Source organism: Amphiprion ocellaris, chromosome 5, assembly GCF_022539595.1.
Source record: "Amphiprion ocellaris isolate individual 3 ecotype Okinawa chromosome 5, ASM2253959v1, whole genome shotgun sequence".
NCBI classification, from domain to species: Eukaryota; Metazoa; Chordata; class Actinopteri; family Pomacentridae; genus Amphiprion; species Amphiprion ocellaris.
In genome coordinates, this window is record NC_072770.1 from 6,845,805 (window position 1) to 6,871,070 (window position 25,266).

A 25,266-nucleotide genomic window follows, 5' to 3' on the forward strand; every position below is an offset into this window, starting at 1 on the left:
ACTTAAAAATCTTTGCAAAAGTGTTGAAACAGGGCTGCTATGAAGGAATGTCATATGTGCATGTACATGAGTTGGCGTGAGTTCATTCTGCAAAAACAGTAGTATTCCAGGTGAGTATATAAGTGTGAAACTCTGAGACAGTTGCTGTGAACATCTGACTATGTGATTTTACACATGACGTCAGTCTTGGATTGACAGCATTTTCACATAGTTGAAACTAACAGTGATAGTCAGCTCACTTTCTTAACATATTTAATCCACTTGCTTAATTAATCATCCATCCATTCACTGCTTTTATTATCTGTAGGATGGCAGAGGGCTGGAGCCTATCCTAGCTACAAATTTCACACAGAAATATCTTTGAGATGTGAGGTGACAGTGCTAACTACTGAAATGAAAATAAGACATTTTGTTTAACTCATTTTTCATATCTTTTTTTAATATACCAATAACAATGCAATTTGACATTAAAGCACACAAACAATTCTCGAATGAACCTTTATAAAAGACCATCGACTCCTTGGAGAACTGCACCACTTCTGTTGGAGGTGTAACTCTAAGTTGACACTACCATGATGGCCTGGAGGCAGTTATTCAAAATATGATTGTGGGTGTTGATAGGGTCTAAGGTGATAGAGCCGTCTCCATGGGATCAACGTGCTGTATGTGTTTGTGAGCCAAGCTTAAATAAATCCAATGACCTTACAATGATGGCATCTTGGATGGAGATGACCTCAGATACTGAAAAGCTCACACTGGGCAGCTTCCAGGATAGATAATTTTATACATGAAACCATTTGTGATGACAGAAATAGACCTGAGTAGTTAGTGTGAGAAGCAATAATTTCATCTAGCTGAAACACACAAGACATTCCACCTACAGAAATTCACCATTACCACAATCCAGGAGAGAAGACATCAGTGTTTAATTACTAAATCTCCCACAAGTGCAATGGAAAAACATCAGAGTAATGAAGATGCATTGAAAAGGATACCCAGATGTATGGGTTATTTCCTCAGAGGGGATTGTATACTAATATATAGATTTTTAAGGATGCCGTAAGTTTAATCATTAGTTTAGATCAGATGCACAGGCATGCCTGAGGCTGCATGGTACATTCACATCATCTAACCTGACTTTGTTACTTTGGCGTAAGGGCATGACAACAGACATGTGCTTCTGAAAAACTGCAAATTTAAAGAATGGTATACAAATCCAATACAAGAAAACTCACTTCTACTCTACTCAAACACTGTGGGTGAGTTTAGAGTAACAAGACTACATAAACTGATGCAAATATGATCCGCTGGTGCCGAAGTATAGAGCAGAGCTGGAGACATTTTCTGGCTGTCTCGCTTTTCACAGTCCATCTGATCCAACAAGCGTTACAATTGCTTCCGTCATCCCCCTGAAAAACCTGGTGGATAATGCAGGTGTCAGATTTCTGGTTGTCTGGGAGCCCTAAGGAAACGAAAGAAGATTTCTGCCTCAGACAGGTCTTTTCGGTAGCACACTCTCTTTATCTATCCCCCCTTAATGATTTCACGTCTTAATTAAGACTGACCTGTAAACCCCTGTGTAATAAATTTGAAAATTTCTGCACATCAGTGGATGTCTCCCTATGCCCGCACAAGGACCTGTTTGCAGGATAAAGGATCAACTATGGGAGGAACAGAACAGTGAGAAGGGGAGAGAGAGTGGGAGGGGAAAAAGAGAGCCAAACTGTGCCAAAATGGCTGTACAAGAGGGAGGGCAAGAAGGCGATGAATACTCTTTGATTGCAGAAAAGCACCGTTGGGGAAGCAAAGCTTTGCTACAACTGCTTTGTTGAATCCAGGCCATGCGATGCATGAAGCACAGAGGCACCAAACCTCTCCAACCCCTCCCTTGTCTGTATTGTGGGAGAAGTGGATACTGGCTGAGGGAACAGCCAGCAAGCGAAAGAAGAGTCCATGACAGGTAGCTGACAAGATGGGGTGAGCTTGAAGGTGCTCAAAACAGGGTCCTATCCCTCTCCTGCAATGTGATAGTGCCAAGATCTCTCACACACAGAGGGTGTCCTGTATTCTTCCTGGCCTGCCTGCTGAACTGCCTCTCTAATGATGCCTCCTATTATTGGGGTCATATTAGGACTGGGTCTCAGGGGTTAACCAAAGCCCTCCTCCCTCTGCCTGTCTGGGGTGGGCCTATTTATAGGCTACAGCTGCATCAGCAGCCACTGGAGGAAATTCAGCTAACACACTGCAGGCCAACTGTGAGAGATTCAACCTGAATCCTGCTTCATAATTTCAGGCAGCAGTCAGAGAATCACTACAGCAAGTCTTTTTATAGCACTATTTTTTCAAACCGGTTAGGAAGAGAGATGAAATATGAGCGTTGTCTATTTCTGAAGATATTTCAGTCTCCAAAGATATGGAAGACCTCCTAGTGTAATATTATGCAAAGATATGGCTGAGTAATAACAGTATGTTCTTCAAATGAGAAGATAATGGTTTTCAAGAAATGTTAATTCATGTTTTTACCAGCATTTCTTTGTGATCTCAATCTACAAGTCTAACAATTCCATAAGATGGACAGTAGCATGGCTCTGAAATAATGTCCTAATAAGATTTATTCCCATTCAGTCCTTCATTTAAAGACTTAGGAAAGCAGTAACAAAAGAGATGATCAGAGTATTGTCAAGAAGAAGCTTGCCGCTTTCCTTCATATCCATGCTAATTTGCCTAATATTATTATCTCACAAAGTGTCTATTGGAACCAGGGCCAAATCATTGGGAGACATTGTCTTACTTATGTAACTGGGATAATTGCAGTGTGCTAGAACAAAATTAATACAAAATTCAGACTTTATGCGCCAGAGTAGGATCTTTTTGAAATGTTAAAAATGAAATTACTTTTGCATCTAATGTTTTATTGTATTCTTAAAATACTGTTCACACAAATCTCTTTTGTTATTATTTACAATGTTGTCAGGATAATTTTTTTTTAAAAAACCCAAATGATGCATCTCCATGTGCTTATGACATACAATAAAATTTGTTCAAAATGTTGCTTAATTCACACAGATGGTACTATAAAATATGAGCAAAGAAGACACTTGCAACTTCAATACAAAGATGATAGACATTAGGAGGTAAAGCACAGGACCTTTCCATTCCATTAAGTTTAGAAGAGCAGCAACAAATCTCTGAGCCTTTGAGCTACTGGAACAAATAGACAGACAGCAGCACTGCACAATGGGAAGTATGCAGTTTGTGAGGAAATGGAGTGCTAAGGTACAATAACACACCATGCCCCAGTGAAATAAGAGATGAAATTTGCTGTCACTGCTTTTATGGAGCACAAAGGATGATATACTGGGGACAATACGGGAAAAAAATGTTGCAAGGTGCCGCATCTAACAAAAATGTAATAAACTAAACAAAATATGATAAAAGTGCAACATTTATTAACTTTATTAGTCTGTAGCACTTAGAGCTGCCAAGTGTAAGTAGAGGGAATGCTGAGGCGTTGATACAGCGTGCCTGCTGACTGAAGATGTCTATAAGTGATGGCTACATCTGTGGATATACTTTATAATGTTGATCTTCATTCAGCAGGCAGATCCAGCATGCGGCACTGGTGGTCCTGCCTCTTAACCTGTGAGTTTACAGCTCTGTATGCTGTGCTCCCCTACTGGCTGCTGAGTGACAGAGGACTTGGTTAAAAGGATTTCATGCTTCAAATGACAGGCTCCTCTCCTCCCTCTGTCTGTCACTACTCTCAGTGGGGAAACACAGCTAATTCAGCCTGGTAGCTAACTGATGATGCAAAAATATACAGTACCTTTGATGCTCACACCGGCTCATGATGCGATGCCACGCTAATTTAAACAGATGCTGATTTTGCAGGAAAAGTGAGTATAGAAATATCTTTAATTGGTTCAAACCTTGACAGGAATTCAGGTATTAACACATTCAGAGTGATTTTGGGACATATAAGATAAACTTGCAAAAAATCATACTATTATAATCTGTCTGTTACATCTAAAAACGGAGCTCTGTGATAGATATTAATACTTCAAGAATATTTTAAATTGTTGGTTGAAATATATTGTTATACTCGGGGCATAAAGTTTTTGTTAATATGACAATTTTAAGTTCAGAAGCAATGCTAGGAGGTTGTGTGTCTATGTTGGACTCCTTAGTATGACAAGTTTTCAATCAGCACCATTGTCTCTGTTTACACACACACACATACACAGCAAAAGAGGACAGCACCATCATAGTAGATTTTATTTAATTTTTTTTTTCCTGGCCCATTATCAATGTCACATGCCCCTATTCTGCTGTCAGGCATTTTGATTCCAACGTTACAGAGTACAAACAGGTTGTGATTGGCTGCTGCTGGAACTGCCAGATTACATACAGGGATTAGAGCTCGGCTTCACGAAAACTGTGCCACCAACAGGAACAGACCAGCTGCATTCAGCTGCACCCTGAAGGTAACAGGGTGAGGGTCAGGAACAGCCAGAGTATAAATTCAGGCAGTTAAGTGTTATGCAAGTGTGTTATCTAAAGCCATGTGAGACAAGGCCGTGGTGAGTTGGTTATTATGGCTGTCATTCTGAGGTAGACAGGTTGTCTGTGGGCTGACAGTGAGGAGGTGATGAGATCAAAGCAGGTCAGACTGATTGGAGACTGATGATTTAGAGTACATTGGTTATTATACACTATTGTATAGCAGTGCAGCATTGTCTTGGCTATGTTTGAGCATAGTTTAAAGAATGGAAAACTGCAAAAAAAAAAAAAGACGAAAGGATTCTTTGTAAATGAAGCTGAAGTGGTACTAGAGTTTTAAAAAAGCAAAAAATAATATATGTCATCTCATCTGCCTCAGCAATTACCACTAAGGTGCCCTTAAGCAAACCACTTCTAACCAAATTGCCAGGGAAGTTGATTAGCTAACAGTAGACTGTGGTTAACCCTGGTTGTTCCGGACAGCTTGTAAATGCTAACATCAGAAAAGTACAATGTGAGTTAATGAGGAGGCTTAAACGGAAAAAAAAGTTTCATTTATCTGCTTCTACAAGTCACTTTAATGATGAATTCTGTAAAAAATATGAAAAAATATGTCTTACTGATGCTGATCCATAACACATATTTGCACTGTAATGTATAATTGCTTAAAGAATGAAGACATCACAAACTGACGGCTGTTAAAACATACTGTTTGTGGTCATAATCATTAGTTTTGACATTGCTTAAACAGTCAATAGGCGCTTCAACATATAACTACATTATAACAGAATTCTTCAGAATCCAGCACAAATGTAACAGCTAATCTTATTGCATTCACCTCTGTTTGTAGAACTATAAAAACTGCTATTTTTCACATCAGTCTGCTCCATTCATTACATTTTCTGCACCTTATTTCACTGTCAGAGCTCCAGTTTTCACTGTCTGAATCACTTTTTGGCCTGTCTAACCTCCAGGTTACTGCAGCCTCATGTCACCCTGAGCCACTTTCTCACTGTTGCAGGCATGTGCATGTGGCTTGATATGCAACTTACGTAATTCCAACAAATGAGGATGACTGTGCTTAACACTGATAATGTATTGTGTCAAAGTCCATCGAACTTACAAGCATGAGATGCAGACTGTGTTGCAGTATGTAATTAAGTGGCTCCACGTGTGAGTTATGGATGTGTATGTGTGGGGGAGGGAGGATGAGTAAAACTGTCCTCTGTCTTACCGACTTACACTGAAATGCAGTACATAATTGCTGAGTGGAACTTGTCAGTGACTAACAATAGTGTGGAGCTAATGCATGAGGCTTCTGTAATGTTTTTTAACCGCACTGCCTTGTGTCAGTGAGTTATTGGTCAACAAGCTTGTAAGAAGAATGCTGCAGTATAATTTATGATTTTAAATCATAAACACTAACAGTTATGACTGGTTCCCAGGTTGCTACATAAAACCCTATACTGTATTTTTCTCCCTTTATCTAACTAACGAGGCACTTTTCTCCACCAAACCTATGTCCAACAACATTTTTGCCATTTTTCTCCTTATATCACAGATGGGTTTTCACTCACAAGGGCACACAAGTTGGAAAACAGATGGTCTTAAAAGACATCAAGGCCACTGTGGACATAACAAGTCTGCATATGTTTGCAGCTTCACAGTTCCCTTCCCCTCCCCCCCTTTTTTTGTTCCTTATCCTCCAGATTACTGGAGCCACCATCTGCATCCGCTGGTTGATGGATATATGGGGAGTCTTATTCAACACATAAATCATAAAGCAGATCGTGAGCACACAACAGAATGCTGAATTTGGCAGAATGCTAAAATAGACAAAAGGTTTTTGTTTTCTTCATAAATTTTATGAGTGAGTTTATTATGATAAAGCATTTTCTGCCCTCATACTGTGAGAAAATGTATCATAGGAACAGGCCTCTGACAGAAATTGGTTGAAAGCAGAAATTTGCATTGGGATTACTGTGCAGGACAAATTGAAAAGGTTAAAACAAGCTCGTACTGAATGATTCATTTCACCTACAAAAACTGTGGATTTCACAGAGTTAACGTCAGCATTGCTCTCTGCAAAGAAATGTGTTTTGGAATTCTGTTTTGATGTAGTCATCCAGGTGATGAAGAGTTAAGACGGGCTACACGCGATTAATGTGCACATCTGAAACAAACCCACAGTATTGGAATTGGAGTTGAACAGTGTACTGCAAAGGGCTCATTTCACGCTTAAGTACAAATTTCTAATCCTTAATGTGGCATGGGCCCTTTTTCCATTTTTAATAAGACATGCTCGAGTTAAATTGAGGAAACAGACACTGGCACATATTATTTACTATGCTTGTTTCCAGGGTGACTTTGGCTCCTCTTTCAACTGAGCTAAGTACTGAAGAACAAAAACTGTAATTTAATATTAAATGCTTGTGTTTTTTCTCATTTACTCAACATGACTAATCTCATGTTCCACTGCTTTATCTTTTTGTCTTGATGTGTCTGCATTACAGACAGGATTTGACGCTAGTGTGATACCTTTTTTTTAAGTCTAAATTTATATCCTGCTTAATTACAATACTTAAAGGCCATGACAATAATACTGCTGCACTGCAAGTACAAAACTTCTTTCCAGACATCTGTGATGCCTCCACTCACTTATGTTGATCTCTAATATTCAAAAAAAGTCTTATCAATATATCTGTGAAACATTTACAACATTTAATCCTTCCAGTACACTGGTGAGACATCGAGAGTCTTAGTAGGAGATAAGAGCATCCCACTTCAGAAATATTGACCTGAAGAGTCTCAGACTAGGTGCTAATTAGCGTCTCTGGCAGAACACATAAAAAATTCTACAATAATGATTTGAAACTGAGCTGAAAGTACAAGAACATGAAGGTTGTCGTAATGCTATCAAACGCTCCTGTTTGCCTCGTGTCACTGTAGGAGATTTACAGTAAGTCAAAATTAAATCTCACAGTAACTGTGGGTTTGATATAATACAGCGGGATGGCATTAGGGAACGGTAAACACATCCTGCTATGCAAAACAACGACATGCTGAGTGAGGGAAGAAAACCAATCTTAGCATTACCTCAACGTAAACAAAAGGTCAAATGAGAAAGGAGAAGAGGAAATTGTATATAATGTGTCTATTAGCAGGGACATCATGCACTCACAGCAGAAGCCAATTATTTACCTAAGTGCTATAAATGAGTCTGTGCACCGTCAACATGTAACCCTCAGACATGCACACAAACAGTCATATGGACACACACACACTCACACATTTGAGCTTGAGATAAATCTCCCTCAAGCCATTTGAATTAAGAGCTATTGCTCATATCAAAATAATATTAACAGTAATAATTAGAATATAAACTGGCTGGCCTGTGGGAATGTTGACACCAGCTCTGTTGACATAAAAGGGTCTCCAATGTGATAACAGTTCATTTTCTGACGCAGCACATTTGTTCCGCATTTCCTTGGTGTGGTGTCAAACAGCTAAGAGGCTTCAAATGTGAGATATCTGACCCCTTTTAAAAACAAGGGAAAAAACAAACTGCTCTCCCGTCTGGCTTGTTGCTTGTATGGACAATTGAGCATGATAGTTGGAGATTCAGTCTAGTGCATGAACAGTGAACAGGGCAAACTCTGGGGTGCAAAATTGTGTTTGCCATGAAACCAAACACTGTCTGCAACATCTCGCAGGTTGCATAATGTCTCTGGGTTTTGATTTGATGAATTAAAGAGGGATTTTCTTTCCCTTTTTCAATTGTAAAGACGTAAAATTATCCAATAATTTACAGGAAAAACTATTTCGAGGAATATGTTGATGAATGAAGACTATTTTGTGTTGTGTTAATTTTGCTAATCACTGTGCTATTATGAGCTCTTAGAACCTCTCAGTGTTGTGATCGCTTTGATGGGAACTTAATTCTGACAATGAGAACTGATTTATTGGATCTCAAGGCTGCTCCTTCATGAATATGTCACTATAATATATTTAATTAAAAAAAAAAAAAACATGGTTTGATGTAAATAAATTGTCACTAAATCTGGGAAAAAACAAACTTGATGATACAGTATATAGAAACAGAGGGAAAGACATTGATTTTCAATTAATATAGACGGTATTGAAATTAATGGAGTGAGGGGAACTAGGTTTTTGGGTGTCATGGTTGATGAGAGTTTGAAATGGTTATCACATAAATTACACAAAAGTTAAAATATTAAAACAATTGCTGTATTATACACAGTAAAGGATTTCTTGGATAACAAAATATTGTACATGTTCTATAATTCTCTGATTTATCCATATCTTACTGTAAATGCCTGTAAGACAAACATCCAGTCAATTTTCATTTTACAGTTAAAAAGCCATAAGAATAATCTGTCAAAAAAATATAGAGATACAACAAACCCATTATTCCTTCATTTAAAACTGTTTAAATTCCATGACATAGTAGGTTATAGTATTCTGCAAATTATGTATAAAGCTCATAAAGAAACTTTACCAGTCAATGTCTTGAACAGATTTGCAAAAAGAGAAAGTAGGTAAAAGGAACAGAAATCTTCATAAAACCAGGATTTAGGACCAAATTAATGGGACGTTGCATTTCTGTAAAAGGGGTCAATTATGGAAGAATCTTGATGAAGAATCAAAAGAATCTAAATCACAAGCAACATTTAAAAATGTAATTAAAACCAGCATATCATTAAAATACAAAAAAAAATTATTAAGATTATCATAATGTTGTTATATAAGAAAATTCACATATGAGTGAGAGTGGCTGTGCAGGCCTCTCAGACTTTATAGTCATTTTGTTTGTTTTTTATGCCCATTGTAAACTGATTGTTTCATATAAAGTGGCAGATTACATACGTTTATTCTTCTTTGTTCTCCCTTTCATTCAGAAGTTTGGAAACTTTTGTTTTTGTACTGTATTGAATTGTTTTTTAGCTTTTTTTCCTCTTCTTTTGTCAATGAATTAAATAAAAACTAATATTTGCAACTGGATTTTACCAATTTGATTTTAAATTTGAAATTGCTTTCTAATGTTGTGCACCACTAACCAGTTACTTCTTCTTTTGCTCATTTCATAGCAGCATCTCTGAAAGGGCCAAAATGGGCTCACCATATTGCTGGCATCCCACTGGACCAGGTGTCCAAACACACGTCTCACCGTGATCAGTTTTTTGAGATAGCATGGCTCATGATGTGGAGTATTCAGCAGTTGATAGGAGCATAGGAAATGATGCCCCCAGGTGCCAGAAAAGTGTATGTCTTTGCCTTGCATCATTCTGAAATGGACTTGAAAGCCAGACCCAGTGTGCCCCTCAGTGTGAGGTGTCTGGACAGAGCGACTAATCAGACAAGACTTGGAAGACTAGCTGCTCATTTGATCTCTGTCCTTTTCCTCCTGGGCACATTTTCTTTGCAATGAGCCATCAGCTGGTCTAATGACAAGCACAGATACATCTCAGCTCAACAGCGCCGTTACAAAGCACTTTGTAAGGTAGACTGTCCCTCATGAGCTCACTCCCTTCAATCTTTTATAGTTGCTGCCCAGTCGTGTGTCTGCGGAAATCTGCGGTCCAAGGAGGTGCGTTTGTGTGGTTCATCAGAAAGGGATGCTTTACAGTCACCAAAAGACAATGGTTTTCCAATTAGAGCAAAGAAGCCAAGGAGGAAAACAATGTGAGAATGCCAAGGCATGAATGTTTATTTGGTTGTAGCAATGCAACAAGAAACCACAGCAGTGCCACACTAAAGGCACAGAGTACCAGCGCCAGTGAGACCTTGTTATCATCTTGGGAGTAAATCATTACAAAGCATGTTTAAAGGAGGTTTTGGTCATCTGGCAAGAGCTGAGGGATTTCAAGACAGTGTGATGCAGCAACACTGGCTAATGAAGCAGCAGACAATACAATAACAAGACAAAGAGGGAGCCGGGTGAGGCAGAGAAGAATCTGTCTCGTCTTTCTCTCCCTCTCCCCCCGTCTACAAATCTCCTCTCATTAGTTTGTTTCCTTGTGTTGTGCACATTGCTTCAATTCTGCTGCAAGCAAGTTTTGTCAAATGCATGTGTAAAAAAAAAAATATATATATATATATATATATTTTTTTTTTTTTTTAAAGAAAAAAAAGCTATTGTTTCCTTACTGAGAGGCCTTGGGAGAACATTTTAGTGTACCGTGACATCACAGACTGTGACTCCAAAAACCTTCACAAGACACTGGGGAGGAAAAAAACTAAGAAGGATTTGTCTCTTATCATACAAAGGTTAGAAGCTGAGGTCTCACAAGTCCAAGTAGATGTGCCTCTTTCATGGAGGTCAATATTAATTGTGTGATGGAGTTGCTTGCCATTTTTATGCAGAGAAAAAGGATTTTACATGATGAAATTGTTTCCAGAGTTTGTTGGGAACGTTTCATCAATTTGTTAGTAATAATATAATAAAAGCCACTTGAAATGCTCGCTGCTAAAAGCACTCTAAGGTGGCTGTGATAGCTGAGTAGTAAAAAAAAAAAAAACGAAAAAAGTACATGAAGGGACAACAAAGATATCTGCTCATCTGATTCTTGATTCTTATAATCTTGCACAGTAAATGTGTGTCTGGCCAGGTACTGTAAGTGGAAGATGCTTTCAAATGAAGTATTAGAAAACAACACATCATGGCTTTTTCACCATCTGTGACAGCCTTTCAAATGGAAGAGGTAGTGAGGAAATAATGCATTGTGCTTAAAGCCCATACAGCTTCAACAGTCAGCTAAAAAAAGACTTTTAATGACATCCCATTTTCTAGTTTACTTCTGATCCCTGTCAGTAGAAGGAGACAGGTTTTGTGATGCTATTGGCTATAAAAGCAATGAAAAAAAAAGATTCCTCTATATCAGGGGTAGCAAACATGGCCCCCGGGCCGGATTGGACCCTCTGGTGGACCGATTTTGACTTTGCAAGTGTAAAAATTACAGAGAAGACATCTAAAACTGTACATTTTTAATTTTTTCTGGACTATGACAAGTTGTTTTAATCTTAAAGTAAAATACTAGACTGTTCAGCTCCAGATACATATGACTAAATGTTTTGTGCCTTTTGTACATACACTGTGATCTGTAAGTTGTAATGCACATGTGGAAATCATAAACTGTGGCATAATATTATTGAAACTGAACTTAGTTTTCTTAAGAAATTTTAGAATGTTCATAATATTTTGTAAAAAAAAAAAAAAAAAAAAGATAATTCATTAAATGTGAAAATTTTCAGAATTTACTTTTTTGCATGAAGACAAAGGGAAACATTTGAAGTTGTGTGTATTTATAGGTCATTATGCTTTGATTTTACTGGTCCAGCCCACTTGAGACCAAATTGGGGTATATGTGGCCCCTGAACTAAAATGAACTTGACACCCCTGCTCTATATGATGTGTTTTTGTAATACAGACTCTGTGGGTTTGCTAAGCAAACCTAAAATTAAAAAAAAAAAAAAAAAAAAAAAAAAATATATATATATATATATATATATATATATATATATATATATATATATATATATATATATATATATATATATATATATATATATATATATATATACATATATATACATATATCTGCAAGATATCTGCATTTGAAAATGTCCATCATGTAAGGAAGGTCAGTTCACTTGGAAATACTCTACATATGCATATTATAGACTACAGGCATAAAATTGACATGTCAACCCCATTTCAAAGCACACAAATGCTTCACTCAAATGCGAGGCTGTGGAGGAGAGTAACGGGTTTGGAGGGGAGGGGATCGAGAATGTGTTTAAGCCAAACTGATGGATCCAATCAGATGTTTTTATCTCAAAAAGTGTCCCGATGGAGATGTTTGCAAAGGACTGCTGCCGTCAGAGCACTCTATCAATGCATCACAGCTGCTTTACAATTCGGTTTATCTCTCTGTCACTGTTCTCAACTCAATTTATCAGCGAGTTTCTTTGAGCTGTACATTCAGTGCATGTTTCCGATAGCGGGAGAAAGTGGCTCAGCTCGGTGATAGCTTAACTGCTTTCAAAAGATGCATAAAGAAAGCCTGGGACAGATTTATCTAATGCCATAAATTTGAACTAGTTTTTATGTATGCCTGCCTTTTATGTGCTCATTTGAACGGTGTAATTGAACCAGTAAACAACAAGACATTTTAAATACCTGATCTGCACTGGCAAGACACTCTGCTGCATGTGAATCAAGTTGTCAGCGGTTAATTTTAAATCAAAATGATGCATTATTTAGAAGGTGTGATGTACACTTAAATGTGTTCAGATATAGTTTATGCATGTTTTGTTGCTCACTAAACAAACTGGATGCCAGTGAGTCGCTGTATAAAAATAAAGCCACGCAAAAGGAATTAAAAAAGTGTACAGCTTACTCATTCTTTGCACAACTCAAAAAGACATTACAGTACATTTGCTGCTTGCTCACAGCTGCAGTAAAGCTATTGGGTATTTGGTCTTTACATTCCTTGTGTATGTTGCCTTGTAACCTGGAGTCTTGCTCATGGAATCGACCATCTATGGAAGTCTATTTGTGAGTGATTTCCCGCTTGAGTGTACACGTCAGGACAGCTACGTCGGGCTTGCATCAAGCAAGATTAGAACATGTAGCTTTTAATTGAGAATACTCCTGGGATGCAGTTCTCACAGATGCTTGACAATCTTCTTTCATAAACCTAGCGTACACTTCATGGCGTCTCCAGTGATTATTTCAGTGAGATAAAAAACATCGAGTACAGTAAAACAGGCAGCTGATCAGATGTGACATGCTTGTCGGCATATCTTGTTTTACATCAAAATGCTTAGAAGTTGAGTTCTCAAAATGTACTAGATATTACACTGCCTGTCTAAAAAAAAAGTCACCATCTGGATTTAAATAAACAAATAGGGAAGAGTCTTCCATTGGATAATTACTGCAGTGATGAACATACACTATATTGCCAAAAGTATTCGCTCACCCATCCAAATAATCAGAATCAGGTGTTCCAATCACTTCCATGGCCACAGGTGTATAAAATCAAGCACCTACGCATGCAGACTGCTTTTACAAACATTTGTGAAAGAATGGCTCGCTCTCAGGAGCTCAGTGAATTCCAGCGTGGAACTGTGATAGGATGCCACCTTTGCAACAAATCCAGTCGTGACATTTCCTCACTCCTAAATATTCCACAGTCAACTGTCAGCTGTATTATAAGAAAGTGGAAGTGTGTGGGAATGACAGCAACTCAGCCACCAAGTGGTAGGCCACGTAAACTGACGGAGCGGGGTCAGCGGATGCTGAGGCACATAGTGCCAAGAGGTGGCCAACTTTCTGCAGAGTCAATCGCTACAGACCTTCAAACTTCATGTGGCCTTCAGATTAGCTCAAGAACAGTGCTTCAGCAGAGAGCTTCATGGAATGGGTTTCCATGGCCCAGCAGCTGCATCCAATCCATACATCACCAAGTGCAATGCAAAGTGTGGGATGCAGTGGTGTAAAGCACGCCACCACTGGACTCTAGAGCAGTGGAGACACATTCTCTGGAGTGACCAATCTCGCTTCTCCATCTGGCAATCTGATGGACGAGTCTGGGTTTGGCAGTTGCCAGGAGAACCATACTTGTCGGACTGCATTGTGCCAAGTGTAAAGTTTGGTGGAGGGGGGATTATGGTGTGGGGTTGTTTTTCAGGAGCTGGGCTTGGCCCCTTAGTTCCAGTGAAAGGAACTCTGAATGCTTCAGCATAGCAAGACATTTTGGACAATTCCATGCTCCCAACTTTGTGGGAACAGTTTGGAGCTGGCCCCTTCCTCTTCCAACATGACTGTGCACCAGTGCACAAAGCAAGGTCCATAAAGACATGGATGACAGAGTCTGGTGTGGATGAACTTGACTGGCCTGCACAGAGTCCTGACCTCAACCCCATAGAACACCTTTGGGATGAATTAGAGTGGAGACTGAGAGCCAGGCCTTCTTGTCCAACATCAGTGTGCGACCTCACAAATGCGCTTCTGGAAGAATGGTCAAAAATTCCCATAAACACATTCCTAAACCTTGTGGACAGCCTTCCCAGAAGAGTTGAAGCTGTTATAGCTGCAAAGGGTGGACCGACGTTATATTGAACCCTATGGATTAGGAATGGGATGTCACTTACGTTCATATGCGAGTCAAAGCAGGCGAGCGAATACTTTTGGCAATATAGTGTATTTCAGATGCAGCAACTTATTTAACCCTAGCTGATCCAGTGAGGAGCTTCTCATTTCTTAACAACCATGTTGGAAGACATATTCTGTGGTCGTGGTGTTTCAGAAGGGTCAAATTATTAGCCTGCTTCAAGCAAATAAAACAACTAAGGGGATTGCTAAAACTACTAAAATCGGATTAAGAACCGTTCAACGCATTATTAAAACCTGAAGGATAGTAGTGAACCATCATCTTCGAGAAACAAATGTGGTCTGATGAGTCCAGATTTGCCCGGCTCCAAAGTGATGGGTGAATCACAGTAAGAAGCGAGGCAGATGAAGTGATGCACTCATCATGGCTAGTGCCTACAAGCCTGTGGAGACAGTATTATGATCTGGGGTTGCTGAAGTTTGCCAGGTCAAGGTTCATGAACATTATGTGCCCAAAGAATGAGGTCAGCTGACTACCTAAGTATACTAAAAAAAATACCAGGTCTTTCCATCAATGGAGTTTTTCTTCCCTGATGGTATGGGCATATTCCAAGATGACAATACCAGGATTGTGAATGAGTGGATCAGGGAGCATGAGACATCATTTTCACATGATGATTGGCTTCCATAGAGTCCAGACCTCAGCCCCATTGAGAATCTTTGGGATGTGCTGGAGAAGACTTTGTGCAGCTGTCCAACTCTTCCATCATCAATACAAGATGAACTCTGGGCAGAAATAAATGCTGTGACATTGCAGAAGCTTATTAAAATGATGCCACAGCTAATGTGTATCGTTCTCAGAGCTAAAGGTTGTCCAACGAAATATTAAAGTGTGTGATTTTTTTTTGGACGGGCAGTGTATGACAGGACTTGATATTGCTAACATGGAGACATGAGGTCAGTAATCTTTTTGCCAACGTCACATTTTTTGGCTATGATTTCTCTGCTCTTTACACTCCTGGCTTTGCTCGATCTGCTGTGACTTGGTCAACAAGGCTGAGCTTTAGTAAGCACTTTTGTTAACAAATTAGTGCTATGTTAAAACAAAATGTAAATAATCTAAACATGTTTGGCAGACAGTGCTGTTTCTCTTTTTTGGAAAAATGGAGATAGAGGATTTAATTTTGCATGATGCTGCCTGGCTCAGAATGCACTTCAGTCATTAGCTCGGTGAGGAAAAAGGTTTACCCAGACCATACAAAATCCCAATTGAGATGCAGGCCTCCAAATGCAGCCCAGTATCACAGCTTTCTCAATAATTATGAGGAGGACCCCAGATGAAAGGGAGCTCTTGGACTTTTAGCATATTTCAAAGGCAATACCTTTGAAATTTAAAAGAAAATAAGATATGAAAGCCTTTGGTTAACTGCTATTAAGGATAAACTGTGACAATGGCACAATGCCCAAAACAGTGATCATAAAAAAGCAAGCGGGAGCTTTTGTGGTTGCACAGAAAGCTCATTATCTCCATTACAATTAATGAAAGCACTTTTGTAATAACTTGTCTTATTTCTTTAGTTTTTTCTTACTGTAGTTTGTCACAAAAATATGCTTAATATTTAGAGAAACAGTGTGTTAGTCGTTGAAAAGACAGTCACATCAGGCTTCTTCTGAGTCCATCATCATGAATCTGACAAGTTTATTAACATGATAAAATGCATCAGTGGGCAATGTTCTAAAAAAAATAAAGAAGGCAAAGCTCTGCGGATCTACTGGCATTTGACGAGAACTGTATTTTACAGTTGATTGGTGCGTTGAATTAACAGACTCAGAAGAACAAATGCTTAGCATTCTTTAATGCCAAGATGGCTCAAGAGATGCCGTACACTAAGTTAGTGGTGCTGCATGAAACACAACCTTAACTTTGTAGTCTGTAATGTTGGACTAGATGCCTGCAAATGAAAATCTAAACATGTATACCTGTAAAAATGCAGCTGGTGTCTCCAGCATCTGCTAGAGCAGTAATCTAAAAGACTACGGTTCCTTTCTACAACTACAGGTGCAGAATGAAAAAAGAAAAGAAAAACTTCCCAGTTTGGTGAATCCAAAATCAAGGTGTTAAAACACGCTTTTATCTTAACTAGGACACCTCAAAGAAGTTGCACTCTATGGGGTGTGAACCTTACTTATTACTAACAGCAGGAACTGTCATCCTTATTCATTGAAGGGGTTTCACAACTTAAATATCAAAGCCTTTTCTTTCAGGTATGCACCAGTGGAACAAATACAATAATGCATTTGTTCGTGTATATTTTTATAGATGCATATAGTTTTAGGTTGATGTAAACTCAGTGTAATTATGATGCATCTGCAAGCATGTAAAATACTCAGTGATCAGATGATTGCACTGAGATTGCTGAGTTCTGCCACGTTGTGATCTTTTCTGATGTTTTGTGAAGAAATTGCGAAAGGAAAGAACAATTGTGTTCAACTCTCTCTGTCTGTTTATTGATCCATCCATCCATCTACTGGTAAAACCTCTAAGTTTATATAAGCAGTGTTTGCTTTACAAACAATATTACAATGTAGCGTTTAAGGTCAGCCTTTAAAGAGAGAATATGTGAGCGTCTTTGTCAATACTTCATTCTGTTTAATGGGACCGTTGATATAACACTTTGTCTCTGTGGCTGATCGATCAGGGCCCACCTCACATGTGCTGCATCAGCAGAGGAGACGGAGACCATGGCAACATAAATTACACAGATATCTCTGTTGGATTTTGATTCTAAATGGTTGGATAACATCAGGATAAAAGGGAGATTAAACAAAGCGTTCAATTTGTAAATTAGGGAGTACTGAAGCTCAAAGTGTGTAAATGGGTGGTATGATCCAGCCAGGCTGACAGTTACTCGAGTGTGCCTTAGCTGATAAAACACGAAAATGCAGCCAACCAACTGTATTGCCACCATGTATTTATACAAAGATTCCACAATGCTGACGCGTCACGTTCATATTGCTACTTCAAAGTAGAGGCTTAATGCAGGATATGTGCATTTCTACATAGAAAACTGTGCACTTCTTTTGTATTAATTTATGGTAAGTTGCAGTGTAAAACCATGTCAAATGAAATAGTTCTTAGGGATGTGCCTCCGCTACATCCTCTAAGAAATGTAGATAAAGCCACAAAAGTTACAGAAACATTTTAGCACATCACCCGGCCAGTAGCGGATTAAGTCAAATAGTCTAAATCAGACACTGAATAAGAAACAGGATATTTGATTATCTTTGGGTTCGATGAAAAACGCCGAAATGACACTGAAATAAATCAGAATGCACATGTGGGTGGATTCAGTGAATGAGCTGCACTTGATTAATGTCAGAGGGAATATGTAAATGTGTAGTATGTAAATGTGAAAATTGTTTGTTCATTGCAATCCATGTAAATAGTGTTCAAAAGCATTTAAATATTCATATACTGTCTAACTAAAAATGCAAAAAGCCAAACAAAGTACAGACAACCCAGGCAACAGAAAGCTGGGGGGAAAAAAACACGTTAAAGATTATCAGTGAGGGATTTAAGTGTAAAATCTAGTCACTAATACTATTACTTCAATATTTAAATTCATAAAGTTTTCAGGAAAAAGTCTACAGATCTTAATTTGTGATCAAAACCAAACTTTACCTTAAATTACTTCCACCCATGCATGATGAGTCAGAATTGTTTTGGCTGGAGAGGTATAAAATAATGGTTCTGACACAATAGGGGACATTATAATGGTTCATTAAGATGCAGAGTGTCAATGACTCCCTACAGGGAACCAAGGATCAGAGTTATAGCGAGGACAGAAAATTAAAATTAACAATATCACACTGCTGAAGATGATATTCTGAAATCTATCACATTTCAACAGTCTTCTCTCAGAAGTTTCAGCGCTGTTTAGATTAACTTAAAATATAATTACTCTACATTTTTTGATAGACAAATGAAGAAAGTGTTGCAATAGGCAAAATCACAAAATTACATTTGCAAGAATAATATTTGGCTTTTCTCAACAAGATCCACAACAGAAAGAAAACAAAGCCTTTTCATTTGTCCGTGTAGATGACATCATTTACAACACCAGCTCAACAGCTCAACTCTGACAAAGACAGTGTCAATTGCCAAGGTCTCATGGCATTTAAAAAAAAAAAAAAAAAACTTGATTGCATAGATGCAATCTCCTCTTTGAACACCCTCAGAGGCTCTCAGCGATAACTACCGTGAGGAGTACCTGTCATGGCTGGTAGTATGACTCACACCGAGCGTGAGAATGATGTCCTGGATGAATATCCTTTAGCCCCAGTGGGAGTGTGCTGTACCACTCTTCTGATGTCTTTGAGAGTCTTGGACCTAGAGGTCAGCATCTCATTTTACACGGACAAAAATCTATTACAAAACCTATCTCTCTCCACTTGCATTAAACCCACTGGGGAAGAGAGGCTTTTCTCTAATTGTTTTTTTCCTTGGCTGCAGATCTGGCCTGGTTATGAGTGAACCTAGTCCATATTATGGCTCTGATTGGTGATTGGGTCATTCAGGCCCATCATTTACACATCGCCACGGTATGACATTATTCACAGAGTCCTTTTTTTCCATTCTGGGAATAGTGTGCCTTTGACACTGAAAATGAACTGTGCATTAATGAAACCATTCCAGTTTTACAAACACATTAGAGTACTCTACTGCCATCAACTACCTACTGAAATCAGAAATACAAATGTAGCTGATAATTGGGACAGCATATATTTGCAATTTAACAGAAATGTAAAAAAAAAAAAAAAAAAAGTTTTCTCTCATTTTTTGCAAACTCTTTAAAAGCTACCCTTTTATCTAACAAAATGGCTCTGTTGTTGATAGATACAATAAAATCCAGCCACACATTGTGAAATATTTTGACATTTGCTGTTTTGCCAGGAAGGAGAAACATGACTTGTAAATGTAATTTTTTTGGTCGCTTGTATTTTCAGATGGCACAATACAGGAAAGTCACTATAGCTGGCCAGACAGTAGAGTATAGAAAGTTAAGTCTCATGATGAGGAGGACTCGCTGCAGTGACATTACAAGAATGGCTGCTAAGCAATAATCTCATGTGAGGTATGAACACACTTTACATAAATATGACAGAGATCAATAAGCATAAGGTTGCATTGTAAGAAGAATACAATGATGCAACAGCAGATGTGAACGTTTATCAGTGTTGTTCAAATCGATGCAGACTTCAGTTAGATTGAAGAAGATTTGAGATCATTCAGAAAGTTCTTTATATCATTTTGGGGCTTTCATTTCCACCGAACAAAGAATCATGTGCAAGGCTACGCTGAAGTGAGATTGACAGAAGACTGAAGTAGCTCTTGTGTCCGTTTAATATCCCTGTGAAATATCAGAGAGCAAAATGCTCATTCCAAATGGCATCTCTTATCAAATTATACTATTATTATTATTATTATTATTATTATTATTATTATTATTATTATTATTATTATTATTATTATTATTATTATTATTATTATTATTATTATTATTATTAACAACAACAACAACAATAATAATAATAATAATAAAATTACCAAATAAATTATATTCAAAATCTGTAATCTTTTTTGTCACATTCCTCTGACCTAACAGCAGTCTGTTGAGCAAGACAACAAAGCACCACAACAATGGTGCTGGAACTACATTCCTACAGAGAAAAAAAAAGAAATCAGTTTCTCACAAATACTGTAAATAAATGCAAACAATGGAAATCTAAAAAGATTTGAGAAAATAAAGAGAAAATAAAGAAAGACTGAAAAAACTCAATGTAAATAATACATTTTTACTCTGCCAAGAAACCGTGAACTTATGTGATGATCAGTGTCCGTTTGTCTGTCTGCCTGTTTGTTTGATGGCAACATTACTCAAAAACGGACGACAACAAATTTGGATGAAATTTTCAGGGAAGGTCAGAAATAACACAAGGACCAACTGATTACATATTGGCAGTGATGCGGCTTATAGTCTGGATTTGTTAAAGATTTCTGCATCATTGCAAGATAGCAGCATGACGTCACTGTAACTATGGCAACAAGTGCCTGCTGACAATCAGGCACTTGTTGATTAAACTGTGGGGGTGATTAAACTGTGGGGGTGTTTCTGAGTCCCATCAATTCCCACCGCCTGCTACATATTGAGGTCACATGATCTGGTATTTATACATAACGTACATATGCATAACACACGTCTGTGCTCAGCGCAAGGTGATTTTGTTTGTAAATACATTTATATTAAATGGCCACATTCTATAGTGCCGTGATTTCCGCCACAATTTTTTTTCAGCCATCGGAAATCACACAACCATTGAACAGTCTTGGCGGAGTAGTGTGTTCTCTGAGTGCTTTTCTTGTTGTTCCTTTGCCAACAGTAAAAGCACCACGTCATATAACATCTTAAATGAATAATTACAGCAATACTTACATAAAGTATGCCCACATTTAAAGTTGAAGTCACGGCTGTCTTTTAATTTTTTAAAAGTCATTTAAAGGTTTACTCTATGAATGTGCTAATTATACTTTTATTATCTTCCATTGCTAGCTGTGGTGTATTGACAGCAATGTTTGCCACCTGTGTTGACATACTGTGATTTGCGATCAGGTGGGAAATATGGGGCTCCACATTACAGACAATTATAACAAGTTAATTGGAATTAACATTAGAAAGGTGGTTGCCTTTTTTAATTTCTCATTCAGTAGAATGTGTGTACAAACCTGATCAATCCTGTTTATACACAAATAATTAGCACCTGGAATGTGTTTTCTAAGAAATGTGATGCCACCTGGATAACATTTTGAAATCAACATAATGAAGAAACTTTCTTCATTAACATATTCAGGCAGGTTGCGAAAATATATCAGTAAAATGTTAAAAAGATATTTTGTTTGTTTTCTTCCTAATTATCCCACCTTGCTGTACAATATCTGCTTGTAGCATATAAATCATGATTAAATGTTTTACTGGTTAAGTTAAAGTTCCAGTGTATAGAATTTCAGGAGGATATTTTAGCAGAAATGGAATATGCACAATGAAGTTTTCATTATTTCATTATCTTAGACTGAGCCTTTATATCTATATCTTGATATTGTTTATATGTTATATGGAGTGAGCAGGTCATGTTAAACAGAATTCAGCATACCGTAGCACCATGTTTCTACAGTAGCCCAGAAGGGACAAACCAAACACTAGTCTTGGAGAGAGGTTTTTGTGTTTTTAGCGGTTAAGTTTTCCAACAGCACACACTGTTCACACTGAGGATGGGGTGATAACATTAAATCATACACACTAGTCCTTTAAAGCAGTTCTTGCTTAAGGTTCAGGAAAGATACTGGTCTAGGTTTAATACAGAAAAACGCTGCAGTGACTTCAGGTACAAGATGTTTGCTTCACTAACATTTAACCGAAACCGCAGTCTTTCATGAAACTTAACCTTCAATCTATTACCACACACAAGACTCACTGACTTGAGAAAAGTTGTCTGTGAAATAATCCAGCTGGTTATTAAGTTGCTTGCTACAAACTAAGTGGGAGAACAAATTAGTAGTATATAATTCTCCTGGAGACGGGTTTAAACCTGATATGTGACATTAGCAAATTAGATTTTATGATGGGGTCTATTTAATGGACTGCTAGGAAATTATTGTTAATTCCTCAGCTATGGGAAAGCACAAAACTAAGTCATCCATTTCAAGAAATAATCAAAATCAAAAACCTTCGACTTTATAAACATTGCCATACATTCATTAACTTTAATGATGTTCACTGTGCTGCTTTACAACACCATTTATCATGTCAGAACTGGACATTATTTGATATTTGCAATTCTGCTGCATTTTGTAGGCATATTTTCAACCTTTCTGTGGCTTTCTCTTGATGCAATGCTGTTTTCTTATTGAATTATTAATAAACTTGGCATAGGTTTAGGGTTGGATTACTATAAAGATGTATGTAATTTCAAAACTACAGTGTTAAGTGTCCATCCAAAAAAAGGGAAAAATACCTGGTTTGCGGTGCTATGGTACTGCTAATATTGCTGCAAGGCTGCAGAGTAATGGTACACACTGTAAGCAGTTTATGCCCACAGGGAATCAAATTTTCAGAGAGGGTGCTTTTGGAGAGGGGCGGTGTGGCCTCGGGCTAATTTTCAGTGGGGTCACGGCTTTATTTGTCAGGAACAACAAAAAGATGCAATCTAGAGATTGACCTGATTATTTACAGGGAACACAATGAACAAAATGAGCCTACTGCAGTTAATGAAAAAAAAAGTGATTGTGGCAATAAAACAAGATTTTTTTTTTTTTATTCAAGTTCAGTAAGGACATGCCATAATCACATGATGTTTTTCAGATTCATCATTATACTAGTCATATGTCTGTATCCACCTAAGGATGCAGTGTAGCATCGATCCTGATCAGCCCTTCTGATGATTAACTGAGAAATAAAGTGATCAGACATTCAGGGTGCTTCTCATGCTGGGATAGCGACTTAATGACTTTAAATCAGAAAACAGAGCTGAATAAATACTGATGGAAAGATGAACGTAGGGACGAGAACTGCTGAGCCAAGCGATGATGTTTAAATTTGTAGATTGCAATCAATATTTCCTTACAAATTCCTCTTGCTAGTAGAGAATAGCATCAATCTGTAAATATCTGTTATCCTTTGTTCCAACAAAATAATGTTCAATCATTTCTGGAACGTGGCAGAGGTATGTGACGATCAGGGTTGGTTTGTTTGTCCGTCTGTTCATAACATTATTCAAAAAACGCTGTGACGCTATCTTGCAATGATACAGAAATATTTAACAAATCCGTGGATCCAGACTATAAGCCGCATCACCGCCAAAATCTACTCACTTGGTCCTTGTGTCATTTCTGACCTTCCCTGAATATTTCATACAAATCCGTGTGTCCGTTTTTGAGTAATGTTGTGCACAGACAGACAAACAGATGGACAAACATATGTCAATCGTCACATAACTCCGCTGATCCTTGGTGGAGTAATTATGTTGTAACAAAAAAAAGTGTTAACCTTCAGTATTAATCTACATTGTAGAAAATAATACAAATAAATAAAATGCATTGAATAAGAAGGTGTGTCCAAACTTTGACCGTTAGTGTACATCAAATCATAAATGTGCAAAAGTTAAAAATGATCTTCACATGATATTACACTATTTGTTTGACAGGTTTTGAGTGAAAAAAAACTAAATTAAATAGCTTCAATACCAGCAGCTCTGCTGTAGCTCAGTGTTTGACCTCGCAAATAGAACACTAAAGAATATCACATTGAAACTGACATTACAACTCAAAAAAAGTGGAATTCTTAAAATGTTTCACAGGATTTAGCATTACTGATGGTCGAAACAAGGATTGTGGTCATGCTTGGTCTTGCCTCACCAAAGAAAATATCCTCCACAGCACCAGTTAATGGGGAAAAAAATGACATTCCTACACATCTATACAGCTTCACTCCCAATTATATTTTAAAGGACATATTTTCTCCAGGTAAGGTATGATGTGGTGAGAAATGTTTCCACGGTGATAGACTCAAATGTCTGTGTTTGGAAGTTAGATAGGTAGTAGTGGCTTTCCAAGACTTTCACCTGTGAGCCTGGGGTTTGTGTTCGGAGTGAGAGTCTAAACGTAAAGCTTAAAAATGGTCACTTTTATTCTTTTGAAGGAAGGAGTTATTTCCTAAACAGCTGAGCACTACGGTTTTTAGTAGACATTGGCCAAACAGAGTGTATGTGTAAAAAAACATCCTGTCAAAGTGTACTATGGTGTATTTCTGGGATCAGGTCAAAACACACCACAGTGCCCATGGTTACAGTAACGAAGGGACACGTCACCCGGTGTAACAGAATGATTCATCAATGTGTTTTAAATAGTTTTTGAACAACAATAGAGCTTCATGGAACAGAGGAATAAGCTACAGGCTTCAACTGCACAGACAACAGCAGAAAAACCTAAACCAACAGCACTGGCTTGTTTATTTTTCATGGTTTGTGGATAATAACAAAAGTCTAACATATTGCTGAACATCTCCTATAAAGTGTGTCCAGCTTTAGATTTCATCAATAAACAGATTAATAGATTTACACAACAATCAAGGACTCACATTATGTCATTTGTTTGCATGTGGTGTTTTTCCCCCTTTAGAAGCAAATCTCAACAGTCAATCCAAATAAAGAAACAAGCAAGTAAATAAATAAATATATAAGGAACTAAAGACGTAATTGTTTTGCTTCCTTCATGTCCCCGGAGGACCTTGCAGTGTGTGTGAGGCAAAGTGGAGACCACTGCTCAGACTGCTCTGGCATGGAAATGACTTCCTGCTCTAATGCAAATGTCACAAAGAGGCTCTGATCCACTCCTAATCGCTAAGTAATCACTTTCTTGTTTGATCTTCTGTGATAGTAAGAATGGATTTTAAAAATCTGGTATGATTTTGGTTGGGGGGATTATGAATTTTGAAGACATGTTGAAAATTTGAAGCACTGCAGTGAGGCTTAAAAAAATGCTAAGGCAGAAGCAATGGTTTGGTAGTTGAGTACAGTGC

General features: G+C 37.8%; 1 protein-coding gene across 2 annotated transcripts in view; it reads right to left on the reverse strand.

Annotated features, from left to right (window-relative positions):
- Positions 1 to 25,266, reverse strand: part of igsf21a (immunoglobin superfamily, member 21a) — a 221,309-nt gene that overhangs the window by 116,925 nt on the left and 79,118 nt on the right. The window lies entirely within an intron of this gene.